This window comes from Pipistrellus hanaki, assembly GCF_964339955.1.
Source record: "Pipistrellus hanaki genome assembly, chromosome: 3".
Taxonomy (NCBI): Eukaryota; Metazoa; Chordata; class Mammalia; order Chiroptera; family Vespertilionidae; genus Pipistrellus; species Pipistrellus hanaki.
The window spans coordinates 182,219,489-182,234,602 of NC_140505.1; positions in this window are offsets into that span (position 1 = coordinate 182,219,489).

Genomic DNA, 15,114 nt, shown 5'->3' on the forward strand with positions numbered 1-15,114 from the left:
TCTGTGAAATGGGACAGCAGCAGCCCTGCCTCTGCAGTGCTGTTGGAAGGATGGAGGACACCGGTGGGTGTGAGTGCTTTATGTAACCACTGTGCCTGCCTTATGGCGCCCCCCCACGTCCCCACAAGCTTGGGTGGGGAGCGTCCGTGGCCCCCCAGACAAGCCCATGGCCCCAGGCTTGGTTTAAGGGCCATGGTTGGCAAACTGCGGCTCTCGAGCCACATGCGGCTCTTTGGCCCCTTGTGTGTGGCTCTTCCACAAAATACCATGGCCTGGGCGAGTCTATGTTGAAGAAATGGCGTCAGAAGAAGTTTAAGTTTAAAAAATCTGGCTCTCCAGCCGAAACTGGTTTGGCTCAGTGGATAGAGCGTCGGCCTGCGGACTGAAAGGTCCCGGGTTCGATTCCGGTCAGGGGCATGTGCCTTGGCTGCGGGCATATCCCCAGTGCGGGGTGTGCAAGAGGCAGCTGATCGATGATTCTCTCTCATCAGTGTTTCTAACTCTCTATCCCTCTCTCTTCCTCTCTGTAAAAAAAAATCAATAAAATATATTTTTAAAAAAATCTGGCTCTCAGCCGAAACCGGTTTGGCTCAGTGGTAGAGCATTGGTCTGCGGACTGAAAGGTCCCGGGTTCGATTCCGGTCAGGGCATGTACGCTGGTTGCGGGCACATCCCCAGTGGGGTGTGTGCAAGAGGCAGCTGATCGATGATTCTCTCTCATCGGTGTTTCTAACTCTCTATCCCTCTCTCTTCCTCTCTGTAAAAAAATCAATAAAATATATTAAAAAAAAATCTGGCTCTCCAAAGACATTTCAGTGGTTGTCCTGTTGATCTTTGGCTCTGTGGACGAATGAGTTTGCCGACCACTGGGTTAGGGTAATCCAGAATAATGCCACTCTCTAGCTCGGGATCAGAGATCAAGCCCCTCCTTTCTAGGAGGTTCTTTCCTCCCAGCTGCCCTGCCTCGAGGGGACTTCTCACAGCCTAGGGGACAGGGCTGCGGGGGGAGCAGGGGGCGGGGACAGGAAGGCCTCTGCGTTCCCAGGCTGGAGGCCACCGAGGAGCTGCTCTTTAGTCCCTCCGCCACAGCTGGGCTGCTCCCGAGTGGCTTTCCCAGACCCCGCTGGCCCGCTGCTGGGGATAAACATGGAGGAGGCGCTCCCGAGGGGGAGGGGAGGGCCTTGCGAAGAGGAGGACTGGGGTGGGGGAGGGGGTTGGGTTCGAGGCAAACACATCCTGTGAGCTCAGGGCTGGGGTTGCAATTCTCCTGGGCAGCTCCGAGTCTCAGGGTCCTCACCTAGGAAGTGGGTTCGGACTGGACCGTTCCCCCCAGCGGCCCAGCGCCGGGATCAGAAGACCTGAGCAAGCAGCCCCAGAACCTGCCTGGAAGCAGCTCCATCCTGCCCTCACCTCTGTGGGGTGGGGGCCAATGGTTCCTTCACTCTGGCCTGGGCTCCAGGCGGGTGAGGTGGCCTGGCTGAGCTGGGAGGTCCCGGACATCCTGTCCTCTGCCATTCTGTCACGCCTGGAAGAGGAACGAGGCTGAGGGCTGGGAAGGAAAGAGCCCCTAGTGAGCTCCGGCTGCATGCCCGCTGCATGCCCGCTGCTTCTGATCCCTACCTCCTTCGCCTGCATATAGCATCCTATCGCTGCTGCTGCAAATCACCACACGCTTGCTAAAGCATCCCTCGTCTCCTACCTTGCCGCTTGGGAGGCCAGAACTCCAAAACCAGTCTCACTGGTGGAAGGGGTCAGTGGGCTGGTTCTCGGGGGTTCTGGGGGGAGAAGCCTTTTTCCTTGCCTTTTCTAGAACGGGTGCTGTCTCCACCCTCGCACCACACGGCCTCTCTCCCTCTGCTTCCTCCGCCCCATCTGCTTCTTCCACTCTGACCCTCCCGCCTCCCTCTCAGACGGATCCTGGCAATTACAAGGGGCTCATCGGATAATCCGGGATAATGCTCCTATCTCAGATCCTCCACGCAATCACACCTGTGAGGTTCCCTCTGCCAGCTTCAGTGATTTGGGGATTAGGGTGTGGAGAGCTCGGGAGGGCCGTTGTTCAACTCACTGCATCTGTCCAGACCTCGTGTCAAATCCCAGCTTCTGATTCGCTGCAGCTGTTTGACCTTGGGCAGGGACCTAACCTCTCTGGGCCTGTTTCCTCCCCTGTACAATAGAGATAACGACTGAGGATTGTTCGAGATGAGGCAGGAAAAGCTCTGAACACAGCGCTTGCTACCACTGTTGAGTGAATACGTATGGTAACTACAATGATAAGAATAATAACCCTTGCCCTGCTGGTGTGGCTCAGTGGTTGAGATCAGCCTATGAACCAGGAGGTCTCAGGGCACATGCTGGGTTGTGGGCTCAATCCCCAAGGTGGGGCGTGCAGGAGGCAGCCAGGCAATGATTCTCTCTCATCATTGATATTTCTATCTCTCTCCCTTTCCCTCTCCCTTCCTCTCTGACATCAATACAAATATATTTGAAGAAGGAGATGAAGAACTTGTTTATTGAGGACTTACTACATGCTGGACACTGAGCTGGGTGTTGAGTTTATGCAGGGGAAGTTATACAGACACAACCCAGGCTCTCATGCAAGTTACACCAGAGCCAAGAAGACAGACTTAGAACAAATAATCACAAACAATTAGTTAATTGCCACTGAGGCCCAGCGAGGCCCAAGGTCACGCAGCTGGGAAGAGCAGGAGTGGGTGGGATTCACACCCAAGTCCGTCTGATTCCCAAGCCCTTATTTTTCCATGACATTCCCAGTCTCCCAAGGCTGTTTGAGGCCAACAGAGGACCCGAGACGGGAAGGGACTTGCCAAGTGCAGACCCAGATCTCTGGGCGTCCTGCCCACAGGCCTTCCTCGGGGAGACGGGGAGTCTCGCTCGGCCAGGATGCAGGAGGGACAGTTACACGCCCAGTGTCTCTGGGTCTCCGGAGGCCTTGGAGAAGAGACGTGTTATCTACCCTCTTTTACAGACGAAGGACCTAAGTCTAATATGACATGTACAGGTCACCTGGGGAGTTCATGGCCACGCAGAGACCCAGGACACTCACTAAGAGGAGGGCCTGGCATGAAACCTCCAAGTTCAAGGCTGCCTGGCCCTAAAACCTGTCCTTAACCCTGGAGCTCTGCCTCTGCCAGCGGGCCTGTTTGTCCTGGGAGGCTGTTGTCCTGAGAGTCTAATTCCAGGGTGGAATTCTTCCTGAGAGCAGCCTTCAGGGAGACGGGTGACCTGCTGGCGCCACCTAGTGGCCGTTAGGAGACATGCCACTTACCCTTGGGAGCCTCCAGGGCTCACGGAGGCCCTGGGAGAGATGTTAACTGTTAACAGAACTTCCTCGTTCTCCACCCATCTGGCTCCTTGTAGCAAATGGATGAGGCTGAGCTACAAGTAAGCAACATGACCAGCCTCATTTTTCTGTTGAGGAAACTGAGGCCCAGACAGAGAACGACACACCCAGGCAGTCAGGGGCAGGCCCAGGTGGCGGAGGGACTCGCACGGAGGTAAGGCTTGCCCGGAGCCCATCCAGCCTCTGGGGCCTCTGTGGAGGGTGCAGTGAGACCAGGCTGGGACGACAGGAGGCCGGTGCCTGCCCAGTTCCTGGCAGGCACAAGAGCTCCAGGTCACCTGTGGGTAGGCCACGGAGGACCAGAGTAGCAGGACATGTGGCTCCAGGTTTGGCCTAGGGGGGCCTCTAACCCAGGGCCACGAGGAGGGTGTGGATGGTAGAACTGATTATGGTGGGATACCTGAGGACAGGAGACCACTCCTCCCATAGAGATATCCCATGATTCTTAGGGGCAAACTTGGCTAGAGATATCCCTTGATTCTTAGGGGCAAACTTGGCTAGAGATGTCCCATGATTCTTAGGGATAAACATAGCTGGAGAAGCTCCATGATTCTTAGGCACAAAGACAGTCCTTATCCTCCAGGAGCTTGATAAGATTGCCTTCATTGATTTAATGAGCCATCACTGACCACCTACCCTGAGCACTGTGAGGGGTGCTGAGGACCCACGGACCAGCCAGGCCTGGTTCCTGCTCAGCAAGATCCCCATCCCTTGGGGCAAACAGACCAGGAGCCTGGACAGGATGAGTCTGGGAGGCCCCAGGGCCACATGGGCTCTGCAGCCAGACCGATCGAGCTGATGACACTAGCGAAAAGATAGGCTAACATTCATTGAGCGCCTACTGTGTGCCAGGCACTGGTGTAAGCACTTTCCTTATATTAGCTATTTCGGTGAAATCCCAACTCTCTCTTACTAACTGTGTGACTTGGAGCAAATCACTTAACCTCTCTGATTCTCGAGATTCTCATCTACAAAACGAGAGCCATAATATCGATCTTGATCAATTATTGTGGGGCTTCAGTGTGTGTGTGTGTGTGTGTGTGTGTGTGTGTGTGTGTGTGTAATATAGCGGGGACTCCATAAATGGTCACCATTATCATATCAGTGCTGTCATGGGGGGATGCTAATGAGGCCCCCCAGCCTCGTGCGTGTAGTAAGTGCTGTCCTAGGGTTGGCTTATCCTAGGGTGGTGTCTGAGGTCAGGAGAGGACTGGAGGGAACGTTAGGATGGACCCCTGGCAAGAGGAGACTTGGTCGGGCCTGGAAAGGGTGGGGCCTGTTTTCTCTTCCTGCTCCTCCTGCTTTTTCTCCTGGCTCCCCCAGAGCGAGCTCCCCAAGAAAGCCAGGCAGGAGCTGCCATGTCTTTTATGGAAGTCACACTCCGTCACTTACACAATACCTTCTGGTGACCCAGGTCCACCCTGCTCAGTGTGGGGGTGGGGCGGCCCAAAGGTGTGACTGGGGAGGCCAGGAACTCTGGAGACCTGCCTCAGAGGCTGGCGAGACTGCTATGCCTCCGGGGCAAACCATGAGCAGAATCCCAGTTCTTGCTGTCATAGTTGAATATGACTCTGTGTGTGTGCGCACACATGCAAAATACAACACCACAAACTCAAAGAAACACCAGGAACCCTTACCTGTTTGGCTCAGTGGATAGAGCGTTGGCCTGCAGACTCAAGAGTCCCAGGTTCGATTCCGGTCAAGGGCATGTACCTTGGTTGCGGACCCATCCCCAGTAGGGGGTGTGCAGGAGGCCGCTGATGGATGTTTCTCTTTGGAAGCTTCTAACTCTCTCTCCTTCTCCCTTTCCTCTCTGTAAAAAATCAATAAAATATATTTAAAAAAGAAAAAAGAAAAGAAACACCAGGAGACACAATCTATGAAGCAAGCAAACAAGGCACCATATAACAGTGAAGGCCGCTTCAGGATGAGGCGTTGGGATTGAGGCCTGAGGGTGAAACCAGCAACCAGGGGACAGTGCCTAGTCCTAGAGCACAAGAGGGGGTGGCAGAGAGGCCACAGGGTGAGGAACTGAGGCCTCCACCAGCAGCCAGCCTGCCCACCATGGGAGGGGCCACCTTGGCTGTGGATCCTCCAGCCCCGGTCCAGCCTTCAGATGACTGTGGCCCCACCAACACCCTGACTATGGCCTCCTGAGCCAGACACAGCAATGCCACCGCCAATTCCTGACCCACAGATGCTGTGTGTGATAATGCTGGCTGTTCTAAGCATGGAGTGCTTTGTTATGAAGCCTTAGATAAACCGAGTCAGCACTTACTCAGTATTTGTATAAATAGGTGGATAGTCCTGGCCAGTCTGGCTCAGTAGATTGAGCTTCAGGCGGCATCGCTTCTCCCGCAACTGCCAGGGGACCCCTGGCCTCACTCAGCTCCCCTTCCCGCCCTCCACCAGACTATAGAAAGAGCCTTCATTCAAGGGATAGATTGAGCTTCGGCCTGTGGACTGAAGGGTTCCGGGTTTGATTCCAGACAAAGGCACATGCCAGGGTTGTGGGCTCTATCCCCAGTAGGCCGCATGCAGGAGGCAGTTGATCAATGATTCCCTCTCATCATTGATGTTTCTCTCTCTCTCTCTCTCTCTCCCTCTCCCTTCCTATCTGAAATCAATAAAAAGATTAAAAAAAAAAATAAATAGATGGGCAGGGAATGATAGTTACAGTTCCCGCTCACTGAGCCCTGCCTCTGTGCTGGACGCTGTGCCAAGAGCAACTGTCTGAAATGGCCTCTACCCCGAGCCCATTTTACGGGCGAAGAATTAGGCACAGGAAGGAGGTGAAACTACTCACCCAGAGTGTCTCTGCCAGAGCTTGGGCTTCCGCCCTGGCAATCTGGGCCATGGGTTTCTCTGCCATGCCATATGCCTGGGTGGTCCCCGTCCCGCCCCAGGCCCCGCTTGCCAACCCTCTGGGCACCTGGAGAGGGTCCCTCCCAAAGGCCGTGTGTTTTGTAAGGGCCGCCCTAGAGCTGGGGGGTGGGCAGGAGGGTGTGAGCAGCAGGACTGGGAGAGCCAGCCAGGTTCGTGACCAGAGCCAGCACCTCAGGTCCGGCTGCTGGAGAATGCCTGCCCCTCCCTGTGGTGCCAGCTGGATGGGACTGGGGAGAGGGCAGCTTCTGTCGAGTCATTCCCAGTGGAGTCCAGTCTCGGTGCGGGGGGGGGGGGGCATCGGAGAGCTCAGGTTCTAGTCAGCTTGTCATCACCGCGTTCCTCAGCCAAACTGCTGAGGCCCGGAGCCTAGGGCACTGGCTGGGCCAGGGAGGACCCGAGAGCTCTGTTCTCTGGATCCGAAACAACATGGTGGGGGCAGAGCTAGAGGGAACATTGCAAAACCCCCAGCCCCTCCCCCTCTAAGAGAAGGAGGCGAAAGGGGCTCCCCTGTGGCAGGAAGGGAACTGGGTGGGCAGAGGTGCGGGGCCGGGCACAGGCAGCCTGGTTCAGGTCAGGTTCCACCTGTCACACACAGTGTGTGGCCAAGCAAGGTCCTCCAGCTCTCTGTGCCTCTAAAAACTGATGCCGGGGTGTCACCCAGCATCTAGACAGGTTCAGGAATCTGGAGAAGGCGCTGCGTGTAAATTAATAAAGAGACTAGAAGTAAATAACTCTGTAATCCATGGGGGAGCCAGAGGAAGCTTAGCTGTAGTAGCTAAATTCTCTCTATCTCCGGACCCAGGGCTCTTTTTATTCCCACATTTTTCCCTATAGCAGTGTTTTTCAACCTTTTTTGGGCAAAGGCACACTTGTTTCATGAAAAAAATCACGAGGCACACCACCATTAGAAAATGTTAAAAAATTTAACTCTGTGCCTATATTGACTATATATAAAGTAATTCTCTTGAATAGGAATCAAATAAACACAAAGAAAGTATTTTATAATTACTTTATTATGAAATATTAAGTAAACAAAATAGTGAAAAATTATAAAATTCTTGCCTTGTCTGCACCTACGGCACACCAGGCAACATCTCGCGGCACACTAGTGTGCCGCGGAACAGCGGTTGAAAAACGCTGCCCCCCGGTTTGGCTCAGTGGTAGAGCATCGGTCTGCGGACTGAAAGGTCCTGGGTTCGATTCCGGTCAAGGGCATGTACCTTGGTTGCGGGCACATCCCCAGGGTGGGGTGTGCAAGAGGCAGCTGGTCGATGTTTCTCTCTCATCGACGTTTCTAGCTCTCTATCCCTCTCTCCTCCTCTCTGTAAAAAATCAATAAAATATATTTAAAAAAAAAAAAAAAAAGAAAGAAAGAAAAACGCTGCCCTATAGCAAAGTAGATATACCTATCAAAGGTAAGATTTGGTATACAGTGGGCGTTGTCAGGTTGGAGAAAATGCCTTCGGCTATTCAGCTGTTTGGTCAGCAGGAGGCAATAACGTGTAGATTAAAATGCCCTCAGCTGTCTGGTAATAGGCAATAATAGATGCAGATCTTCAGGTTTGGGGAAATGCATCCGGCCATTCCCATAGGGCTGCGGTTTGCTGCTCACTTGACTGACCTCAGCATTTAAAAGAGGAACACTGTGGCTCAGTAGTTGAACTTTGATCTATGAACTAGGACAGTGGTCGGCAAACTCCTTAGTCAGCAGACCGGCAAACTTCAGCTCACGAGCTGCATGTGGCTGCAGAGCTGCGGTTTGCTGGCCACTGCAGTAGGCAATAATGTGTATCTTCAGCCCTTGCCGAAGGCTCAAGGTCCACCAATCTTTTGATGACCTTCTTGTATTTAGAAGTTGCTGGAATTAGCCTCCACCAAAAAACTTCATCTGGGAAGACGGGTGACACCAGCGCCCGTTCTCCAGGGGTGAGACCCTGGTCATGTGCACCAGGGTCTCCATTGGTTGATCTGCCGTCTTTCCAAGGCCCTTCCAAGGTGGGCTCTGTGCCTGCCACTCACAGATGAAGGGACTGAGGGTAAGACTCTCAGGGGCCTCATGGAGCTAACAAGGGGTGGAAACTGCCAGGGAGCAAAGCGGAACACTGTGCTGGCCTCCGTGCCACTTGTCCCCGGTCATTGCAGAGCCTGCTGCATTGTTCGACCTGTTGAATGCGGCCCCCAAGCCAATAGAATGGCTTCGGGGTGAGTAGTGAGCTCCCTGTCACTCTAGAGGTCTGCAAGCCCAGCCTGAGCCTGGTAAGGGTCTTCCAGTGTTGGGTTTGGGGTTGAACTGAGAGCCATTTGAGGTTTCTCCCTGCCGCAGAGGCCAGGGCTTGTGGCTGTCCTCTCCAGAGACAAGGAGGACGCAGGGACGGCTGGGCTGCCTGATTGCGGGAGAAATGACGCCGCCGGCCCAGCTCCACCGCATCAAGGTGAGCCCACCCATCATGCACCCGCCAGGCCTAAGGGGGAGACACTGCCGGAAGGTGGCTCCTGCCTCTGAGTGACGAGAAGGTGGCGGTGGGGTGAAGACACGGGGCCACGTGCCCACTTTGGTCTGGTCCCCTCATCAGACACGAGAGGACACAGAGAGGAGCGTGTGGTGCCCGGATCTCTAATGTCATTCAGGGCACAGGACGGCTGGGAAAGAGGGAGAGGGGAGTGCGGGTGGGCTGGGCAAAGCCTGGTGCTCAGCCACCGGGCATCGTTCACAGGGGGGCAGGACTGGATTCGGGGACCCTGGCCTCACTCAGCTCCCCTCCCTGGCCTCTACCAGACCGTAGAAAGAACCTTCATTCCCTCAGCATTCGGGGTGCACTAAGCCCTGTTCCCTATGTCTTGCACAGATGAGCTCATTTATCCCAATGAGGGGGAATGGGGTATCATCATTTCTTCAGAAGAGGGGACTGAAGCCAGCGGGGCTGTCCCTTCCCCGAGGCCCTGAGCCCTGAGTGGCAGAGCAAGATTCATCGCTGGCAGTGGCCGCGGAGTCCCAGGTCTGCCTGTGTCACCCTGGCTCTGTGGCCTCCTTCTGAGGTAGAGGGTGCCGCCCCTGCTTCCTATCCTTCCAAGTTCATCTCATCTGACCTTCAGGGTGAGATGATCTCAGCCTCAGCTCCACCCTCCGGAAAAGGGCTCCTGTTCTGGCCAGCGAACCGCAGCCCATGCCCAGGACATGGCCAGGCAGCAAAGCGGCCAATGGGGCCGGTGCTGGTGCCCTGAGCGCCCGCCCGTGCCAGCTAGCCGCCCACCGTGCACCTTCCTTTATAACCAGCCTCTCTGGAGATAGAACTCACATTCTTATACATCGCACCGGTTTAAAGTGCGCCATTTAAAAAGTTTAGCTAGCAAAAAATAAATAATTAAAGAGCACAATTTACTGGTTCAATTTTTTTTTTTTTTTAATCCTCACCCAAGGGTGTTTTTCCATTGATTTTTAGAGGGAGTGAAAGAGAGAGAGAGAGAGAGAGAGAGAGAGAGAGAGAGAGAGAGAGAGAAATATCGATGTGGGAGAAACACATCAAATTGGTTGCCTCCTGCACGTGCCTGGCCCAGGCTGGGGAGGACCTACAACCTAGGTACCTGCCCTTGACCGGAACTGAACCCAGGACCCTTCAGTCCATAGGCCCACGTTCTATCCACTGAGCCAAACCGGCTAGGGCAGTGGTTTTCATTTTAGTATGGTCAGAATTGAGCAACCATGATCATAATCCCTTTTGGAAACATCACCCCAAAAGAAGCCCTGTTACCCCCCCACCCCCACCCCCACTCCCTGCTGCCCTCGGCACCCACGAGTGGGCTTTCAACCTTGTGGACTTGCCTCTTTGAGACATTTCTGCAGCTGGAATCTCACAGTAGGGGCAGCTCCTTTTGAAGCTCATCTTCACCCTTTGCAGCAAGAAGGTGTTCTTTCCACTTTATTTTATTTTATTTCAAATATATTTTATTGATTTTTCACAGAGAGAAAGGGAAAGAGATAAAGAGCTAGAAACATCGATGAGAGAGAAACATTAACCAGCTGCCTCCTGCACACCCCCCACTGGATACATGCCCGCAACCAAGGTACATGTCCCTGACCGGAATCGAACCTGGGACCCTTCAGTCTGCAGGCTGACGCTCTATCCACTGAGCCAAACTGGTTTCGGCTCTTTCCACTTTAGAGGTGAGGGGCCTGCAGCCCAGAGCGGTCAGGTAACCTGCCCAAAGCCACCAGCTCAGAGGGCGGGCGGATTAGGATCATGCCTGTCTGACTGCAGATACCCCAGGTCACCCCATTGGCCTGGAACCCAGCATTGCCTGACAGCTGGGGCCCTGGGGCAGGGGGGCCTGTAAGGGGAGGGAGGAAGGCGGAGAGGGTGGGGCGTGTGTGGGTGGGAAGGGTCCTGGGGGAGGCAGTGGGACCAGTCACCAGGTCCCAGGATCCCTGAGAGGAAGGGAGAGAGCAGGGCAGGCCAGGGGGGCAGGTGGTAAGAGCAGGTGGGGACAAAGGGGACAGCAGATGGGGGAGGTGGCTGCAGTCCTGGGCTCTCTGCCCTTGTGGCTGATTGGTCCACTCTCATCGCCTGATGTCGCCACCCTGCATCTCCCTCTAGAAACGGCCCTCTCCCCTCCCGCTCCCAGCCCCTGGCCTGGCAGGCGGCCCAGCTGTCCCCCCTCCTTCGCTGCCTCCTCCCCGCACCTGTCCCATCTGGCAGGAGCGCCCGGGACATAATTATCCCAGCGTCAGGGCGGCCAGCATCCAGGGGTGGCTGCTGTGCCCTCACGTCCTCCGGGCCAGCCTTCCGTGGGGGGCCCTGCTCTCGCATCCCTGGCCAGCCCCTGCTGGGTGAACAGGAGAACCGCGGGGCCTCTTGCAATGCTCTTTGCATTTTTATTTTTATTTATTTTTTTAATAAAAATATATCTCTTAATTTAATTCAGAGAGGAAGGGAGGAGAGAGAGATAGAAACATCAATGAAGAGAGAGAATCATCGATGGGCTGCCTCCTGCATGTCCCCCACTGGGGATTGAGCCTGCAACCCAGGCATGTGCCCTTGGCCAGAATCGAATTTGGGACCTCTCAGTCCGCAGGCTGACACTCTGTCCACTCTTTGCATTTTTAGAATGATTTCCGTGTCTTGATCAAAAGAAATCAAGTTTTAGAACATGTGCGTCCCGCCTGTTCTCTGTTCCGGAGCCCTATCCAGTCCCCCCCGCAGCCCCCTCGGAACCATCACTAATCGGAGCCCTGATAGAGAGGAAAGCTTCCCCTTAGGCGGATGGGGAAGCGGAGGCTCAGAGTGGGCAGGGACTTCCTGCGGAGGGTGGGCTGGCGGTGGGGAGTGTGTGTCCCAGCTCCCGCACCCAGTTCCATGGAAATAGAATCGGAAGGTGCCACTGTGGGTCCTGCCTACGTGGGGTAGGTGGGGCTTTGGGACCCTTGGTGGCCCCACACCAATGACAGCAGCTGCTTTCTATGCTCCAGCACCCAGACTGGAGCCACTGACTTATCCATGTGGAGCTGCCGTCAGCTTGGGAGTGCCGGCTCCACCGCACTGGGCGCTGGGACCTTGGGCCAGCGGTTATCTCTGCTCCTCAGTCTGCTCATCTGTGAAATGGGCATGCACACAGGAGCCGCTGCCTTCTAGGGCGACAGGGAAGAGCAAATGAGTTAATGCGCCTGCAGAGCCCAGCACGGGCTCAGTGCTGATGAGTGTGAGCTGTTGTGAGGCCTGGTGAGAGCATCGTGGAGACAGCCCAGCAGACAGGGCTGTTAAGATCCTACAGGTGCCGAAACCAGTTTGGCTCAGTGGATAGAGTGTCGGCCTGAGGACTCAAGGGTCCCGGGTTCGATTCCGGTCAAGGGCATGTATCTTGGTTGTGAGCACATCCCCAATAGGGGCTGTGCAGGAGGCAGCTGATGGATGTTTCTCTCTCATTGATATTTCTAGCTCTCTATCCCTCTCTCTTCCTCTCTGTAAAAAATCAATAAAATATATTAAAAACAAACAAACAAAAGATCCGAGAGGTGAGGCCGGGACGAGGTTTCTCTATAGCCCAGGCCTGGTGCAGCCTGGGGCCCCCACGGAGGCCACGGTGCGTGGAGGGTACTAGTGGGAAGCAGAGGCCAGGGTTCTGGCTCCAGTTCGCTCTCACCTGCTCTTGACCTTGGGCAGGTCACTTGCCCGCGCTGGGCCGCAAGCTCTGGCTCTGCAGGGAGGAGGCTGGGAGCTGGGCTGTCCCTCCAGAGGCTGGGCAGCGGGTGTCCAGGGGCCAGCCATGACTCGGGCTATTTTTGCCAGGGCTGCGTCTGTCACACCACTTGTCCTGGAATCAGATCCCAGCAGGTGCCAGGAGCAAAGGTCATGCAGCCCGACCCCCCCTGGGCGGAGGCCGGCCTGGCTCCCTCTCCAGCCTCCTTGGGGCCGTGAAATCTGAGGGTGGGGGGGCTGGGCTGGATCCCACTCTGAGTCCTGGCCTCACTGCCCCTGTGATGTCTGCCCGTCCTCACCCCACCCCCCCACCCCCAGGCTTGTAAACGCTTTATTTTAAGCTGTTTACGAGGTCCCGGAAGAGTGACGGCATTGGAGACGGGGAGAGAAGAGGAGGGGTGGCAGGGGGGCAGAGACAGCTCCTGGGTGAGAGAGAGAGAGAGAGAGAGAACAGAGACACAGACGGAGGTGGGCACAGCAGACAAAGATAGAAACAGAGAGAGAGAGAGGACAGCAATGGGGAGAGACACAGTCAATACGCGGAGACAGAGAGAAAGAAGAATAGAAAAGGATCTAAAGGGTGAGAGAAAAGAGAGAAAGAAACAGTGAGGCAGAGCACACAGATGGGGGAGACGGAGGGAGAGATGGGGAGCGGAGGTGGGCCAGGATGGAGCCGCAGGCACGAGGGCCTGGGACTCGGTCACGGCTCCCCTTCTCTGAGCCTCAGTTCCCTCATCTGCAAACCAAACCTGAGCTAAGAGGCTGCCAAGGGCCTGGACAGGCTGCTCAGAGCCTGTGCTGTGGGGCCCGTGGGGCGAGGGTGGGGTGGCGGGGGCAGAGCTCCGCTTTCACCTCCGAGCATCTCTCTGACCCAGAGCCAAATCTCCCCGTGGCTGCCCCTCGCCACCTCGGCCTCACCCCCTCTCTGGCCCTCAGTGCCCTGTGGACAAGGACAGAGGTGCCCCAGCCCCACACAGGCTCTTCCCACAAGGTCTGGGGACCCCCTCTCGGCACAGGGGGGTCCCCTCCTCCCCCTTCTCCCTCCTCCTCGGTGAGAAGCTGCAGCCTGGGCCCCTTCACTGAGGGCAGACCTACCGCTTGCTAATCCATTCAGTCCTGAAGGCTTGGGGTAAGGAATAAGAAATCATTCTTTTTATTAAAAAAAATATTTTTATTGATTTCAGGGAGGAAGGGAGAGGGAGAGAGAGAGAGAGAACAACATCAATGATGAGAGAGAATCACTGATGGGCTGCCTCCTGCATGCCCCCTACTTGGGGTCAAGCCCAAAACCAGGGCACATGCTCTTGATAAGACTCGAACCCGGGACCCTTCAGTCCACAGGCCGATGCTCTGTGCCCTGAGCCTAACCAACTAGGGCAGAAACCGTTATTTTTACTCCACCGATGAGGAAGCTGGGGCTCAGAGCGGTGGAATAACCCGCCCCAAAGCCTCCCTGGGATGAGGCAGGGAGGGCTCGAGAGCCCAAGCTGGTGATGCCTAAGGGTGCCACACAGTCTAGGTCCACCGTGACGGGTGGTACATTCCCGCACGGCTCTGCCCACGTGTGACCGCTCGCCTCGCTGTGAGTCCCGTCCCAGCACTGAGCCGGGAGTTTAGTGCAGTCACCTCGCTTCACCCTCGTGGTCCACACTGCTGTCCTGGCCCCTCCCCTACCGCCCCACCCCCCATCCTCCTGCCGTAGGTGTCCGTGTGGGTCTGGGGGCTCAGAGAGTATAACCCCAGCCCCAGCCCCAGAGGTGAGGCACATGGCTCTCTCCCGCCATGCTGATTGGCAGAGACACGGACCCGTGATCGAGTCCTGGCATGTGGGCTGGGGGGGAATCTGTCAGGGTGGAGTGGAGGGCTGCCAGGGAGTTCTCTGCTTTCCTGAGAGGACGTGAAGCCGGGTGTGGGGAGGGTGTGATCGGGGAGCTGTGGCAGCCATCTATCTGGTGACCATGAGGAAGGGGAACGGCGGAGAAGCAGGCCGGCAGCCGTGAGAGCGGCCCTGAGCCACGCCCCGCGCTGAGCCCCGCCAGTCCTGGGATCCAGAAAGGCAACAAGGAAACATTGAACCGTTAGGTCTTATTTTTAAAATATAGTTTTATTGATTTCAGAAAGGAAGAAAGAGCGAGAGAGATGGATGGGCTGCCTCCTGCATGCCCCCACTGGGTATCGAGCCTACACTCTGGGCACCTGCCCTGACCGGGAATGGAACCATGACCTCCTGGTTCATTGGTTGATGCTCAACCACTGAGCCATGCCTGCTGGGCGAACCGTTACATTTAAACCATTTGGAGTGATTGATTATGCAGCAATAGAAATCAGAACAGTAAGTGTTTCATAGGCCTTTGGTGGGTTCAATGTACCAGGTAGCTGACTAGGTGATTAAAAAAAAAATATATATATATATATATATATATATATATATATATATATATATATATATATTTTATTTTTTTATTTTTATTTTTATTTTTTTCAGAGAGGAAGAGAGAGGGATAGAAAGTTAGAAACATCGATGAGAGAGAATCATTGATCAGCTGCCTATTGCACATCTCCTACTGGGGATGTGCCCGCAACCAAGGTACATGCCCTTGACCAGAATCAAATCTGGGACCTTTCAGTCCGCAGGCCGATCCTCTCTATCCATTGAGCCAAAGCGGTTTTGGC